Source organism: Babylonia areolata, chromosome 2, assembly GCF_041734735.1.
Source record: "Babylonia areolata isolate BAREFJ2019XMU chromosome 2, ASM4173473v1, whole genome shotgun sequence".
Lineage (NCBI taxonomy): Eukaryota > Metazoa > Mollusca > Gastropoda > Neogastropoda > Buccinidae > Babylonia > Babylonia areolata.
Genome location: NC_134877.1, coordinates 27,605,233 through 27,621,293, shown reverse-complemented (window position 1 = coordinate 27,621,293; position 16,061 = coordinate 27,605,233). Strand labels below are relative to the sequence as shown.

Below are 16,061 nucleotides of genomic sequence, written 5' to 3'. Positions count from 1 at the left end.
CACCTGCTGTCACCTCTCTGCTCTCTCTGTCAGGAGCCCACAGCACCGTTTGGCACCCCCGGGGCCTTACTGCACGTGAGTGTGTGTGTGTGTGTGTGTGTGTGTGTGTGTGTGTGTGTGTGTGTGTGTGTGGTGCAGAAATATGGGGTTATGAAAATGTAGATATACTTGAAAAATTAGAATTGAAATTTTTGAAACGCTTGTTCAAACTGAACAGAAGTACTATGACCCAAATTGTTTATGGAGAAACTGGTATTTATCCAATTAGTGTGTTAGTGAAAATGAGATTAGTTCGATTTTGGACCAGCTTAGTGATATCAAGCGCAGAGAAATATTCTGGGAAAATATATCTGATATTACTTAACTTATGTCGAAATGGTATTTATACTTAAAAATGGATGAGTTGTATCAGACAAATTTTAATAGAAGCAGGGTATGACTGTGTTTGGGCGCTCAATTCTTCTTGGAGAGGGAATCTTTCTGCAAGAATGTCAACATTGCTTTGAGAGATAGTTTTCAAAATCAATGGAGACATGCTCTAAAGGCGAGTAGTAAATGTTTGTTTTATCGAAATTTCAAAAGTGGATTTGGTAGAGAAAAATATATGTCAAATGCCTGATAATTACGTTATCAGCTTCTTCAGATTTCGAGGTAGTAATCATAAATTAGAAATAGAAACAGGGAGACACAAAGGCATACCACGAGAGTTACGGCTTTGTAAGGTTTGTAACATGTCTGTGATTGGTGATGAGTTTCATTTTATAATGGAATGTCCCAATTATGATCAGTTACGAAATAGATGTTCCTAAAAAATATTTGTCTCCAAAATCGGTTTTTAATTTTTGTAATATGCTCAAATGAGGCAAAAAAGTCATTTTAGCTGTAAGTAAGATGATTAGATTTGCAAACGTTGCCTAGTTATACTTTTGGAATTAAAAGACATTTGTGTTTTTTCAACTTTTATGTGACATGGTTGTGTATTTGGAAATGTTTGTTCTGGGCATGAAAAGTTTATTTTGTAGTAATCCACCATACTCCAATAGGAGTGAAAGGATAATTAAAACTTGAAACTTGAAACTGTTGTGTGTGTGTGTGTGTGTGTGTGTGTGTGTGTGTGTGTGTGTGAACAGAATAGAATATATTTTATTGTCACGAAACCTTAAGGTTTATGACACAAGTGCAATGGTAAATGAATGAATGTGTGTGTGTATGTGTGTGTGTGTGTGCGTGTGTGTGTGTGTGTGTGTGTGTATGTGTGTGTTTGCGAATGTGTGTGTGTGTGTGTGTGTGAGTGTGTGTGTGTGTGTGTGTGTGTGTGTGTCTGTCTGTCTGTCTGTGTGCGTACACACGCGCACATTTGGACACCCCTGTGAGTATGCACACACATGTTTGGGTGAAGTCAAATTCACTGAGAATGGCCTTTTGATTTCTTATTTCATTTTGATCGTTTTGCCTTCTGCGTATCTTTCGTTATGACTATTTTAGATTATTTACTTCTCTGTTTATTTGCTTTGATTATTCTACTTCATTTCATGTTAGTCATTTTGTGTCGTGCTGTGTCGTGTTATGTCTCATTGTATCATGTTGTGTTGAGCATGTCAATGTGTGCTGTGTTATGCAGCGTTGATTTTGTGTCGTGTCATATCACGTTGAACTGTGTAGCGTCACCTTGTGAAAGGCTCCACTGTCTGTCTGACATTTCTATATGGTATTGTACTGCATTGTATTGTATTGTATAGAATTGTATCGCACTGTACTGTATTGTATTGTACTGTACGTCACTGTATTGTATTGTATCATACGTATTGTATTGTATCGTATTGAACTGGATTGTATTGCATTGTCATGGATGTCTCTCTGGAACCAAGGAAGACGGTGCGTTGTGCCATCACCAGTGGACACACACGTGGCCCAAAGTCTGAGGCACACACTGGGGCTGCAGGAGGGACAAGGAACGCCAGCAGGTAGGGCAGGGACAGACAGCTGTGTGTCGCCCATCTCCAGCTGCTGCGAGGTGTTGTAGTCCCTCAATTGTATTGTATTGTATTGTATAGCGTTGCGTTGCATTGCATTGTATTGTATTGTAATGTATTGTATTGCATTGCGTTGCATTGTATTGTCTTGTACTGCATTGTATTGTATTGTATTGTATTGCGTTGTATTGTATTTTAATTTATTGTGTTGTATTGTATTGTATTGCATTGTATTGCGTTGCGTTGCGTTGCGTTGTATTGTTGTATTGTATTATATTGTTGTATTGTATTGTATTTTATTGCATTGCATTGCATTGAGTTGCGTTGTATTGTATTGTAGTGACAAAACAGATTTCTCAATGTGAAAGTCTGGCTGAGGCCGTCTCCACATTGCAGCACCACCATTTACGCCCCCGCCTCCCTCCCTCCCCCCCATGCCTCCGCCCCCCGCCCATGACCCCCTCATCAACCCCCCACCCCCACCCCCACCCCCACCCACCTTAAATCACTTGACACCGATTTTCCTTAATGTTCCCAAGCGTTCACTGATACCTGGCTTCGGTTGGGGAAACGGCAAAAAGGGAGGTTTGGGCCTTGTTTTAATGCCGAGCCTCAGACACAGTGACTAATAACCAGGACCGGGAAGGGGAGAGGCAGACAGACAAAGAGATGGGAGAACAATATCCCAGAACGGACAGGCCAGAGACTGAACGACGCCCCGAGAGAGAGGAACAGGGAGAAATGGCGAGACCTGGTTGCCAGGTCAATAGAGCTGCCCCTACGGTCAGAAACTACAGGTCTGAGAAAGAAGGATGGAAGGTGAGGTAAGATAAAGCATGCGTGCTTGCTGTGTTACCCTCAGAAATTGAACTGTTGATGCACTCGTTTGGTCATCATCATCATCATCTCTCTCTCTCTCTCTCTCTCTCTCTCTCTCTCTCTCTCTGTGTCATTTTTGCTCTCTCTTCTCTCTCTGTATGTCTCTCTCTCTTCCTCTCTCTGTCATTCCTCTCTGTCTATGTCTCTCTCTCTTCTGTCTCTGTCTCTGTATCTCTCCCTTGTTCTCACTCTTTCTGGCTCTCTTTTCCCCCTCTGCTCTCTTTCTTTGTGGGACCCTGCCCTCCCCCCACTCCCGACCCCTTCCCCCCTCACCTCCCCCTCTCGCCCTCACTGTCTCTCTGTAGTTCTGTGACATACAGACGTTGTAGCTGACCCTATGCGGAGCTTCAAGAACCTGTTACAGATAGCCCCAGGCCTTGGAGGCACGCGACACACGCCACGATGGCAGATAAGTGACGTCTGTCCTTCTGACGGCTCAATTGTCTGCCTTATCAGCTCACTTGGTGGCGCGTGTGACTGATCTGAGCACGCGCCGATGGCTGACCTGACCTCTTCACACTCTGACACCTTTCGCTCTTCCAGTCAAATTGCAGCTTCTTTTCATGCCCCCCAATCAAATTGCAGCTTCTTTTTGTGCCCTCCAGTCGAAGACGAACAGCAGGGTCTTTGTCGCTGGCGTAGAAGGATGAGTTTGTAACAGGTGTACATTCTCTCTGTCTCTGTCTGTCTGTCTGTCTCTCTGTGCGTGACGCGCGCGTGTGTGTGTGTTCGTTTTGTTTTTTTTTAACTTAGCGTCTTTTCACTATCAGTGATATTAGACGATTTAAACCAAAAACAACAACAAAAAACAAACAAAAAACAAAACAAAAAAACAGGAGAGGGGGAAGGGGACGTGGGACGGGAGAGGGATGAATAAAACAGAAAAGGTAGAAAACTACCAAAATTGCATAACTAACATGCAATTACAATTAACAATAACAATTCATTAATGATAACAATAATCAGATATCATTAACACAATTCTGAAGTACATTAAAGGAATGTAAAAATAGGGCTATGAACTAATGCCTGTGAAAGTTCAACAATAAGAACCTCATCAGAAATAACTTTCCAAAAATGATCTGCAGAATAGTTATTCTCTTTGAAATACTTGGGCAAGAAGGTACGTAACTGCTGACAGTGAAACAAACAATGATGCAAGCTGAACTGCTTACCACAGATGCATGTAACATTTTTACTATGTCTTCAGCGCATCAAGTTTTATACGGAAGAAAGTAGAGGTTATTAATCTTGTATAACAAGCTGATGGATTCGGTATCTTTTCTTTAATAATATTCTCGGGGAATAATGTCCCTGTATGTTTTAAAAAAAATTCCTTCCATCGGTTATGAAATCGACACCATGCTGATTTTTCTAACAAAGTGTATGCCTCTTTTACGGAAAGACGGACATGCATTTCTGTCGATTTTTCTGAATCTTGTGCTCCTCTTTTAGCTGCTTTATCAGCAGTTTCATGCCATGAATGCCCACATGAGAAGACACCCAACAAAAACTGACCTCAGTCCCTTTAATCCTCAATGTACCAAATGATTTGCCTCAATAACTAAATCAGGTCTTGTTTCAAGGCCCAATAATTATAGAGCATAAAGTACTGATTTGGAATCAACAAAGAATGCTATTTTCAAGTAAACTATTTGATGGCTCACTAAGTAGTTCAGAGATTGTATAATAGCAATTAGCTCAGCCGTTAATATGGAAAAATGTTTTCCAATAAAGTAAGATTTTTCAACTTTAAAGGCAGGAATGTAGAAGGCCGCACCAGCATTTTTGTCATCAAGAACAGATCCATCTGTAAATATAATTTTTATGGAGATGGTTCTGATATTTTTCTGCTATATGTATTCTGACAGAACTTGTCGTGATATTGATGTTTTCTTCATTTTTTGTTTCAGAATAACTAATATCAAAATCTGCTTTCAACATTTCCCAAAAAGGAACAGGAGTATGATGTGGTTTTGCAGCTAATTCTTTCATGTTAACATCAGATTCTTTTAACAAATTTGAAACGTAAGTTGCAACTGTTTCTTGAGATGAAATGGCTTTAGCTCTTTTAGGAAAATCAATGTCAGATCTTACTGCCAGTTCATTAGCTATGAAATTTTTTGTCATTGAAGTGTATCTCACAGCGAATTTTGCTGTTGCTAACTCACGATGTTCATTTAATTTTAAGGGAAGAATTCCGGCTGTTTTGTATGTTTCCTGGTTGGATGCATGAGAGGGCACTCCGAGGGCAATTTTGTTAGCCTTACGATCTACACTTTGAATCTTTTGTAATAGATATTTAGGTGCACTGAAAAATATTTCTTGTGCACAGGCTATCTTAGATCTTACAAGGGCCATGGAAAGATGAATCAATGTTTTTGTATCCATTCCCCAGGGTAAGCGGCTTATAATTTTCATAAAATTGATACACTTCCTTGCCTTTGTTAAGATGTAATCAAAGTGAATGTTCCATGTCAGCTTTGAAGTAAGATAAACACCTAAAAACTTCACCACCTGTTTATAATCAATGACGTCACCAAGTAATCTAAAAATGGGTATGCTAGATGGGTTACCACCTGATTTAAACAACATCATACATGTTTTTTCAGTCGACAAAGCTAGACCATTTTCAAACATACAGTTACCAAGGTTATCAAGATCAGATTGATATAAACGACGTATGCAATTCTGTGCTCTTTGTAGGGTTGACTTTTTTAGATTTACACCCATCCACATACATATATCATCAGCATACTGTACTAAAACTACACGATTTGACAATGCCTTTGGGAGATCCTGAATAAGAATATTAAAGAGAATAGGGGCTATAACTGATCCCTGTGGAATTCCCATGTCAAGTTTATGTGGCAAAGAATAATGTGTTCCTACCCTTGCTTGAATAATTCTATTAGATAAAAAGCTTTTTATATACCCAGAGATTACCAGATATTCCAACTGGTTTCAGTTTGTATAACAGACGTTTGTGCCAAACCTGATCGTAGGCTTTTTTTTGCGTCAAAAAACGTTGCTAGTACACTTTTTCTGCGGGCAAACTGACGTTTCATTTGAGTTGTAATCTTTACTAGGTGTTCAACCGTTGATCTTCCTTTTCTAAAGCCGCCAGCCTGGTTCACTGGAATGATATTGTATTTTTCACAGTAAGTTATTATTCTCAACAGGATTATTTTTTTCTGACATGTGAGGTCAAAGCAATAGGCCTATAGCTATTTTTATTACGTTTAGGTTTTCCTGCTTTTAAAACCGGTACAACTATTGATGTTTTCCATATCTGTGGTACAGTTCCAGATATCCAACATTTCTGATATATTTTGTGTAGGAAAACGATACACTTTTTTGGCATGTGTTTTAGCATCTTATAGTGCATCGATGCCAACTGAACTTTTTTTTATTGCTAAGGGGAGCTATAGCGGTTTGTAACTCCTCATATGTAATAGGAAAATTAAACCACAAGTCATTCTGCGGAATGGGATCACTGAATAGAGCACTATTTTCTTCTTTGTCTCTGTGTGTTTTACACGCAGGTGATAAGCCTTCATATTTGCTATTTTTAGCAAACATTTCAACAAAGATTTCTGCCTTTTCCTGATCTGATAGAAACTTGTTTTGTGAGTCATTTGATATTGGGCAACTTGGTAACTTTATTCCATTTTTCATTTTTTTCATTTTTGTCCAAACTTTATTAAAGTCTTATGATCTAAAATTTCTTGTGAACAAAATGATGACCAATGATCTTTTTTAGCTTGGGCTACTGTCATATTACTCTGAGTGTTTGCTTTCTTCATTAATTTGTGGTTTGGGGGCTCACTGTCCGCGAGGTAGTTCTTAAATGTTTCTTTCTTGAACGGTCACCTGGCTTCACAGCCTTTACTTTTGGGATTGACATATCAGCTGCTAACACAGCTTCTGTAAAATTTGAATACATTACATCAACACTCTCATTCTCAAGCTTTTCAAAATCGTGAGAGGTAAGAATGTTTTGAAATAAATCCCAATTTGCATTTTTATAGTTATATTTTGGAATTATGTCGACGTTATTATCAGGCTGGTTTTCATCATCAGCTATTGTAATGATGATAGGCACATGATCGCTTCCCAGTGTGTCTTTATGTGTTTCCCAGGTACATGATGGAACTAGCTCTGGGTATATAAGTGTTAGGTCAATTGCTGTTGGTCTGTGTTTAGAGACGTCAGGAATTCTGGTAACACTACTATCATTCATAAGATAAAAGGGACTGTCAGTGATATTTTCCATTAACCGATTGCTTGTCACAGTTTTACAGTCCTTTTCCCTGAATGGAGCGTGGGCATTGAAATCACCCGCTGTTACCCATTCATTAGGCTGTTGTTCTTGTAATGTTCTAAGCCACTCAGTATTTCGATCGTTTGGACCTTTCGGAAGATAAACGGAAAGTACATTAAGAACTAGCTTGTTGCTAAATTTTACGGTAGCTGCACAAGAGTGTATGTCAAAGCTTGCAATAAATTTTGAAACAGGAGACTCACATGGATTATACTGTAATTCTCTAAGTATGTAAATAGCAGTACTTATCTTTCTGCCCTCCCAGTTTCATATACTGGTGGAAAATAATAATTTGGAAGTTTGGGAAGCTTACATGCACTGATATTAAGTGACTGCAAAATTAAAACGTCACACTTACTTGATGCTAGAAAATGTTTCAGACAGGCCAGGTTAGATATAATAGATCTGCAGTTCCACTGGAGTAGCCTAATTTGTAATTGCTTTTGCTTTTTCATTACTAACGATCTTTCCTATCAAACAGTAATATAATGTTATTTATACCATATGGATAAACCAAAGACCGTAGTTTATAAACTATTGCCTCTCTACTAGATCAGCAAGGAAAAAACAACATATAGTTTGACTCAAAGATTTAAGTGTGTTTGTTAATGGATAATGGGTGGGAGAGAAATACTAAATGTGATTTAACAGGGAACAAAAATAATCAAGTTAATGTGAATAACAGGGAGGCGGGGTGGAGGAGCGGGGTGGTGGTGAATTAATGAAGTTTCAATTAGCGTTCACGTCCTCAAATGATGGATTCAATACAAACTAATGGACTTCACCAGCAGGAATCGGTACTGTCAGAGTTCATGTGAACATACATAGCTGACGGACTATTCGTTAATAGTCATACAACAGTTCGTTGCGGTTCAACCACGGGTTCTGATGTTCAGCAATGTACATATGGCTGTAACGGGAGGGATGCTGGGGTCTTGAGGTCAGCCTGTTGCTGCTCCTTGGCCTTGCCGGTCGTCGTGGGGGCTCCCAGAAGAGGTCCCGCAGGTGTCTGCCGATGTTACCTGCAAGAACACTGGTACCTCTCCGGCTGGGGTGGATCGTGTCTTGCATGTAGCTGTAGGTGGTTTTCAGATTTTCATTTGATATAAGTGTTATTTCACTGTTGTCTTGTAGGTCGACAGATAGTATGGCATTGAAAAGGTTTCTTTTGTTTTCTAATTTTTTATCTTTGGTGGGAGCAATCTTGCTGACGATTATTTTGGTGTTTGGATGTATGCGGGAAATTTTCTTAGCTCATGTGATGAGTGAATTACATGCTGTGGTTGCGTCTTTTGCTTTGATGTCATTGATTCCACAATGGATCAAGATCGCATCAGGTGACTGGTTTTCTTTTGATGTGGTAGAATCTAATCTTTTCTCTAACTCTTCGGTGGTGCTAGCTATGACACAGTGCGCATTTATTCCGTAAGACTGTCCAAGTCGTTTTGGTTGAATGCCTTTCAAGACTGAATCATGAATGATGATAGCTGTTGGCAGATCTTGTTCGCTACCAGACTGAACAGAGGCAGAAGACGGTGTTGCGTAGTTTTGTTTTAGATTGTCATTCCTTTTGTTGTTGACGTCATTTTTCTTTTCTTTCTGTTTTGTTTTTGTAGTCGTTGTTTTGGTTTTGTTTGTTGGTTGTCTTTGTGGCATCGGAGGTCCACTCTGCTGATGCTTCGGACCTTGCTTCAGCACATCCGCGTATGTCTGATGAGTGTCTATTGGGTGTGTTTTCGTGTTTATGTTTGTTTGCGTGTGTGCGTCACTGACCGTTTTTTCCTTGATCTCTCCACCCACCAACCGTGTGCCTTGTAGATGACGGACTGTCTCTTCCAACGATGAAATCCGCACTCATAAAGATGACATAATTTCATTCATTTCTGAAATTTTCTTGTCCAGCTCCTTGTTGATGGCACATGAAGAAAACTGGGGTCCGGTTTGGGTTTCGTCTGTCTGACAGTCATTGTCGTTGTCCTTTGTTCCGCTTGGATTTTCTTTTTGTTTCTTATCAGTCTTCGGTACACTCGTGCTTGAAACTCTAGATTTACGTCTCACTGGCGTTAGTTCCTGTGTAGTGTATACACTTCCCATGCTTCTAGTTCTTGTCATTTCTAAGCAGTTCACACAATCTCCGACAGGGAAAACTATCGTCCTGCGCTTTCCACCATCTTGATGACGTGTCTTCGTGTGTGTGTGTGTGTGTGTGTACTGTGTGCAACGTCTATCCACATGTGATGGGGTGGTAAGGTGGTGTTAGAGAAGGTGAAGACAGGTAGAAGGTGTTTGTAGAAGAGAGCCGCAGCCAGGTAAGGTAGACTCGGGAAAGCGGTGCGCCGGTTTTTTTCTTTTATTCTCACATTCTTCCAGACCAGGAGAGTTCTCCCTTTGTCTGGCACTCGTTCACTCCTTATATTCTGTTCCGCCGAACCGCAAAGCCAGCGCCGCGAAGCGACTCACGAAACCGGCCCTCCGCGAGCCTTGAGGGGCCAAGCTTGTGTTTGTTTGATCAAATTTAGCGGCTTCTGACTTTCGGCTCGGGGAACTAACATAGACATATTATATATCACACAAAACTACAAGAGACGAGCATTTTCTTAAGCTAAACCATTTTCTACAAAAATAATGTAGTTAAAAACTGTAAACATAAAGAGTCACTGAATGAACGAGCTTTTAACGAGTTCATGTATCTTTTCTGTACATTACAACAATTAATACGTCGCGATATGTAATATAATTGTAACAATTAAGTAACTGAAAATCCTGAATTTCCAACTATATAAAAATCATCTATAGAATCTGCTTCTATCGTAAAGATTTTTTTATGTCAAAATTCAAGAGAAAACTCAACGGACAGCTCCCGTGTCGGCACATGGCGGTGCTTTTGGCACTTGTGATCGACAATGAAATACTTCGTTTAAACCAACTACAACACAACTACACATGTATGATACGAACAGTCAGATTGATAACAGAAATGCAAACATCTGCAAGACACGCTATAAAAATGTCTAGGTATTGTAAAAGCATATTTTGCTCAAATCGGCACTGACGAATTCCAATGGCTTGAAGAAGAGACAGTTTTGTGGGGCCGAAATGCTGTCAGACATTTCGTACCATCGCATGCCTTTAACTTAGGTGTACACGGAAAGCGGTACACGAGAAGAAAGCTTAATCATTTACATTTTAATGCACAATCCAAATTCCACGGCAACTATATCGATTTATAGAAAACGAAGGTATTTTGTATGTTTCAACTGAGTGGATTTCGAAGATTCCGCCAAAATTCATTCACATAAATATTAATTTAAAAGAGTTATAGGCTTTCTGGCCAAATGATATCATTACAGTTGAGAGGTATGATCTTTCTGAAGTCCAATAACATAAAAACTATAATCTCATCTATAAGGAAGTGTTTATAATTTAACAAATTGATGAAAAATCATACGGTTCCCTGTAAAGGGAGATAACTTGTGACCGATTTACAAACTTCCTTAGTAACCTTCGGCAAGTCACAAAAGTCGTCTGCTAAGCTAGCCCAACGAAGATTGTAGCCAACCCGGCTACACACAATTGTGATTTTAGACGAAAATCCATCCCTTTCTCCATCCCACCCATGTCTCGTGTCATCACTACTTTCTCTATTCCTCTCTCCTACACTTTGCATTAAAAAGTAATCACAAAATAAAACAAACTAGTCACCAGTAACAATACAACATAGAGCCAATGGGACTTCTATTTCCAATATAAATTCATTGCCATATAAAATAGGATAGAAATGTTTTCAGCTGTTCACATTCATAGATGATTTGCAAAGGGGTAGTTGCATTATCACAAATACAAGACACAATATGCACTAATGCATTTCTGTTTCACGGCACACATACATATGCTCGAACAAGAGTGCACCACGCCCATCCCATTTTCACATACATGCATTGCCTCAGAGTGAAAAAAAAAAATGCTGTCAACGCAAGAATTTACAAAACATTTCACAGACAATTTTACTTCAACTGGACATTTAAGTATTTTATGTCTTTTATAAATGCATATTGAATGATTGCGATTCTAGTGTGTTTTACAGCACAAGTTAATAATTTTCTCTTTGGAGTATTCTGTATTCTGTGTGATGCTGCAGCCATGGAGATCCGTGTTAGGTTGGGGTCTACGTGAGAAGGCTGCAGTCTGCACTCCCGGCCTTTCATCATATATCTAGGCATCCAGTCAAGCAGGCCTGAGAGATACAGACACCTGTAGTGCTGGCCAGGAATCTTGAGCAACACGGCCCCAAAGATGAATCAATGAAGTGGATAATGCTCCACAGTGTGGTCCCAGTCTTCCCACTAGGAACCATGGCACTGTCAACTCGGGGTAGGAGCCGGCCACGGGCTGAAAAAAAAAATCCACCTCTGCTAGGGTTGGAACACGCATCCTCATAGTCGTCAGTCTATGCCGAAACCACTTCGCCACGGCGACTAGTCAGTTGGAGGATTTTGAGATATGACCACGACACATACACAGAAGCAGGGACAGAGATAATGTACAGCATAGGTTTTTCTTTCTCACTTTCTTTCTGTTGAAAGACAATACAATATTGAGCATAGCCCAACACACACACACGCGCGCACATACACACACACACGCGCGCGTGCGCGCAAACACACACACACACTCGCACGCACGCACGCACGCACACACACACACTCTCTCTCTCACTCTCTCACACTCTCTCTCTCTCTCACACACTGCACACACACACACACACACATACACACACACACTCTCTCTCACACACACACACACACACACACACACACACACACACTGACGTGAATTCGTTTTTTACGTCTCACAACAGACGTTTGTTTTGAGTGTATGTGCTTGTGTGAGAACAACCAGCCACTGGCCTTTTTTTTTTTCTTTTTTTTTTTTTTAATGATAATATTAACAGATAATTCTCTTCTTTTTTTTAATGCAAGGAGACGGCTGTCTAAAGCAGAAGGCAGAGAGAGAGGGACTGGAAGGGAGACCAAGGGGGTGTGGGATAAGGTTGAGAGGAGAAGGAGGGAGGGGATGAGAGAGGGGGTTCTCGGAGCGAACGAGTGTAGGTATGATCCCTTGCTGGTCACTAACTGTGCCGATTTTCACCGCCGCTCTGTTGGAACCCAGTTATGTCCCTTGCCTGACATCGTCACGATTTGCTGCCATCAGTCGTGTTTTTTGTCAGGATCTGGGCTGCTGTGTATAAAGGGAGCGGTCACCTCTGTTATTGTGTGTGTGTGTGTGTGTGTGTTTTTTGTGTGTGTGTTTTTTTGCTTTTTTGGTGTGTGTGTGTGTGTTTGTTGATGTTGTTGTTGTTGTGGTGTGTGTGTGTGTGTGTGTGTGTGTGTGTGTGTGTGTTAGATATCTATGTGCCATATATGTGATGTGATATGTGTGTGTGTGTGTTAAATATATGATGTGTCATATATGTGATGTGTGTGTGTGTTTGTGTGTGTGTGTGTGTGTGTGTGTGTGTGTGTGTGTGTGTGTGTTTCAGCAACAAAATGTCACCATCATCATCATCACTATCATCATCACCACCATCACCATCATTTTATAGTGCCAAGGTTAAAAGAACAACAAAAAAACACACTTTCAACGTCCCATAGGCTTTTGGGCAGTGATCTCACACCCACTGTGTCAGAGATGTTCACTGGAAGGCGGGGCCCAGTCCTCTCCTTCCGCCGCTTCCAATCTTCCCCAGCTGACGTCAGGTACCCGTTAACCCCTGGGTGCAGTGAGGGAAATCGAAGTGTCTTTTCCAAGAACATAAGACCATGTTAAAACCGGGCCTCGACCTGGAAAATATGGTTATACAAAGCGTAAAGAAACAGCGAAACGAGTATGGGAATTATGCAGCCTGCAAAACATGGAAAGAAACACTGTCACATTTTCAGTCACAAAGACAAGCGTTCACACACACACACACACACACACACACACACACACACACACACACACACACACACACACACAGAGAGAATGTCGTGACTTAGCACATGAAGACAGACGGGCAGAATCCCACACACAGCCCTTGTGTATTGTAAAGTCCCGGTAACAACACCTTTTGACCTGCGCTCTCAACAAGGTAGGGCACCAGAGATAAGGACCAGGACACCCCGCCCACAGACCCCAAACCATGGCTCCCTCCCACCCTTCCTTTGTCAGTGATCGTCCCATTCTCCTGGGAACAGCTAGCTGGTGATTCAAGACCATGACTTACAGAGTACAAGTACTGTCTCCTGTAGACCCGTGTACGTATAGCCACTGATATACAGATACCACAAAAAGTTAAGGACCACTTCAGAAAAGCAAGTATTTTCTACAGCATGCTGAAAAATTGAGAGGGCGTTTAAATCAGTGTCATGCAGGATACAAAATCATGGTCTGTCATGGAACATACTGACGGCTGTTTCAGGCACTCGTGCACTATGACAGCTTGAAAAATCACTGTTTCAGCAAAACATCGCCAGTTAGTCAGTGGTTTGAAAAACGGTACCTGTGGTTGTTCATCGCAAAAAATGGAAGATTACGTGTAGGGAAGCACTTCTGGTTCTGAGTGGTGCAATAACCGTTAGGTGCATATACTTTTTTTTCCTGCCCCATCATCCACACCGTTTCAGTGGCATTACTCCCATGCCGCTCATTCCGAGTCCCCAATACACGGCCACAGCCGGGTTCGTCTGTCTCTGTTCCAGCGTAGGCAATGCGCAGGGAACCATCAGTGTTGAGTCACCAGGAGGCCACAGACCAGAGGAGACCTGCACTGCTGCCGAGTCACTTCGGTGGTGTTCAGTAGTGCCTGTTCTTAACCTACTTAGGACACCACCTTCTAAGCCCCCTACTGGCGACAAAAAATGGCTTAGTGGCGGAGCCACACTGAATCAGCACCTTTTCCCAGAGTGGAGACCGCCACTACGTCCATCCAACGACAGTCCTCAATGAATCTGCCGACACTGAAGACATTGACGGACTCACCCCAAGCACTGAAGTGGAAGGTGATCGAAACTAAAGTCACCATGAGAGCTGGGCATGAAAAGCCACACAATGTCAGACCTTTCTTGTTCTTAATAATGAAGGACGAGGAGGAGGACGATGATGATAATGACGATGATGCTGTTTATATACCTAGGTCCATTTACGTTTGGGACTACGTGACAAGACTGTACGCTTCATTTCATAATGTTAACCAGGCCTGAGAGATACAGACGCATTGCTCATTAGAAAATTAGAGTGACACACCCAAAGACGCATCCAAGTGGATGATACTAGACTGTGTGGTCCCAGTCTTCCCATTTAAGCCCATAGCACACTCAGCTCTGGGTAGGAGTCGGCTGTGGGACGGAAAAAACCCACCTCCGCTGAGAATCGAACCGACGTCCTCCCACCCGTAAGTCCGCGACGCTAACCACTTCACCACGGCGGCTTGTACAAGCTGTTTTGCTGAAAACTCAGCATAGTTTCAGCACACCTCCAAGAAGAAAACTTCCCAAGTGGTCCTTAACTTTGTGTGAGCCCTGTACGACTTGCACAGTATCCGTGCTGGTTCCTGCACAGAGTGCACGTCTGGTGACTGATAGATTTACTCCAGGCACCACACCTGGAACTGATCTTATGCCAATCCTGGTCTTCACACCTCCCTTTCACACAGGTGTGAAACCCACAAGTTTAGGCTTGTTCTCTCCCTTTAGTTAACTGTCTAAAAAGCACTTCCCCTCCCTCCCCTCCCCCCACACCCTCTCCCCTCCCCACATTTGTCCTGTTGTGCATTGAGATGCATACCATGATGAATTGCATGGGATTGTGTGTGTGTGTGTGTGTGTGTGTGTGTGTGTGTGTGTGTGTGTGTGTGTGTGACAACTCATGACATTCTCACTGTTCATCCTTGATGAAACATTTGAAGGGGTCTTCTATCCACGACTTTCTTGTAGACTTTGTGGACCATTCATGCGTGCCGCCATTACTGATCTTGGCTAACATCTCAGGGAAGTCTAATTCCGGCAAAACCGAGAGCAAACACTTTTTAGTACGTGTCCACGTAGAACCATGCCAAAAAAGTAAAACTGTGCTGTCTTAGGCTGTATCTACAGCTCTGAGAAGTTGAACAAGCTTCTGAAACAGGAGTGTTTTGACCATAAACCGATGCTACGTGAAAACTGTGGCTGCGAACCACCCTATCAATGCCCTAAGACGAAGTTCGACGTCGAGCGTGGAGGGCGGCAGTCTACGTCAAAAATCCCCCAAAAGCAGAGAATTTCTCCGTTTGTTCATTTCATTTTGTCGACAGACGGCCTTCTGAAGATCATCCTGATCCAGTACTCTTCTTAGGCTTCCCAAAGAAAGTCAGCAAACGTAGAAAGTTACAAAGAGGTGAGTCTAAATAACAGTTACAGCAGTTTTGGGCTCATGTGTAGTTTGGTGTGTTGATTTATGTTTAGATTGGGGGTGTTCGCAGGAGTTAATAGCATGTGTTCGAAGAAGAAGTGCTATATTTAAGTTATGCATTATATTATTATTATTATTATTGTTATTACTGCCCACAAAAAAAAAAAAACTTTTGCAGGAAGTATTATTTTCAGTTGCTGGTTGTTTGTTTTTTCATATGCGTGTGTCTTTCGGCACAATAATTTGAGAATGCCTGCATAGATTTCGATCAAACTTTCAGGGATGATACTCAACTACAATATCTACCCCTAGAAGTTCAAAATTCAAAGTCGCACGTTAAAAACTGGATTTTTTCATAACTTTGTTTGTGACCCTCCATCACGAAATGAATCGCTTTGCACCTGACCAACTTTGCCGCTAGCGGCGATTTAAGCGGGTGGGGGTCATCTGGCCATAAT

At 41.5% G+C, this 16,061-nt stretch overlaps 1 long non-coding RNA gene across 1 annotated transcript in view; it reads right to left on the bottom strand.

Annotated features, from left to right (window-relative positions):
- Window positions 1-11,041: 11,041 nt before the first annotated feature.
- Window positions 11,042-16,061, bottom strand: part of LOC143279379 (uncharacterized) — a 6,173-nt gene continuing 1,153 nt past the window's right edge. Inside the window, exons 2-3 of the long non-coding RNA XR_013054873.1 lie at window positions 12,812-13,016; window positions 11,042-11,565 (exon numbers count right to left, since the gene is read on the bottom strand). This is a non-coding gene — a long non-coding RNA (uncharacterized LOC143279379). The remainder of the gene's footprint in view (window positions 11,566-12,811; window positions 13,017-16,061) is intronic.